The sequence below is a fragment of the Somniosus microcephalus genome, unplaced genomic scaffold (genome assembly GCF_052327205.1).
Source record: "Somniosus microcephalus isolate GS21.2 unplaced genomic scaffold, FLI_Smic_1.0 scaffold229, whole genome shotgun sequence".
Taxonomy (NCBI): Eukaryota; Metazoa; Chordata; class Chondrichthyes; order Squaliformes; family Somniosidae; genus Somniosus; species Somniosus microcephalus.
In genome coordinates this window covers 415,099-416,296 of record NW_028225416.1, presented here as the reverse complement: position 1 = coordinate 416,296, position 1,198 = coordinate 415,099, and positions in this window count along the sequence as shown.

Sequence of the window (1,198 nt, the reverse complement as noted above, 5' to 3'; positions counted from 1 at the left end):
TTATAATAACCGCTCCAAATCGCTCCCTTTGCTCTTGTGGTGATGATGTTAATTTATGCCCTCCGGTTACTGACTCACCAAACAATGAGAAGCGTTGATTCTCTGTACTTTACCAAACCCCTGATCGTTTGGGCCCCTCTTTCAGATCCCCTTGACCTTCTCTGTTCCAGTGAGAAATATCCCGGCCTGTCCTCATAAAACAAGCCGCTCACACCCGGGAATCAGCCGAGCAAATCTCTTCCGCACCTTCTCCATGACCTTGACATCCCTCTTAACAAACGGTGTCCCTCATTGGACACAATATTCTAACTGTGATCTTTGGAATTCTCTACCCGAGAGAGCTGTGGATGCTCAGTCGATGAGTATATTCAAGACTGCGATCGATAGGTTGTTGGGCGCTAAGGGAATCAAGGGTTAGGGCGGGAAAGTGGAGTTGAGGTAGAAGACCAGCTCTGATCTTATTGAATGGTGGAGCAGGCTCGAGGGGCCGTATGGCCTACTCCTGCACTGTCGGAGGTGCCGTCTTTCGGATGAGACGTTAAACCTAGGTCCCGTCTGCCCTCTCAGGTGGACATAAAAGATCGCATGGCACTATTTCGAAGAGGAGCTTGGAGTTTTCCCTGGTGTCCTGGTCAATATTTTTCCTCAACCAACATCGCTAAAGCAGATAATCTGTTCATTATCACATTGCTCTTTGAGGGAGCTTGCTGTGTGCAAGTTGGCTACCACATTCCCATCATTACAACAGTGACTGCACTTAAAACAAAACTTAATTGCCTGTGAAGCATTTTGGGATGACCTGAGCTCAGGAATGGCACCATATAAATTCATTTCTTGGTTGATCCATTGACTGCAAAAATCAGTGCATTGAGAAGAGAATGGGAGGGGCGAAAGCGGGAGCTGAAAATATACCATTGAAATACAGAAGGTGTAAATAGGGGCGAAGGTTAATTGTTAATAATGGGCTGGACCTGAGTACGAGCCCCTGCTGTAAAAGGCGGACTGCAGACTCCACTCCCTGGTAACCAGTGACCAGAACAAGTCCTTTCTGTCTCACTGGATCTGGTGCTCGGATCTGCTGCACCTGAGCACCAATAAGCAACTTCAGGCCAGAGTGGTGTTGAAAAGCACAAGAGATTAAGTTACTGTTCCAGCTGCTTCTCTCCTGGTTAATCAGTGCCCCGGGAGACTTTAGAAC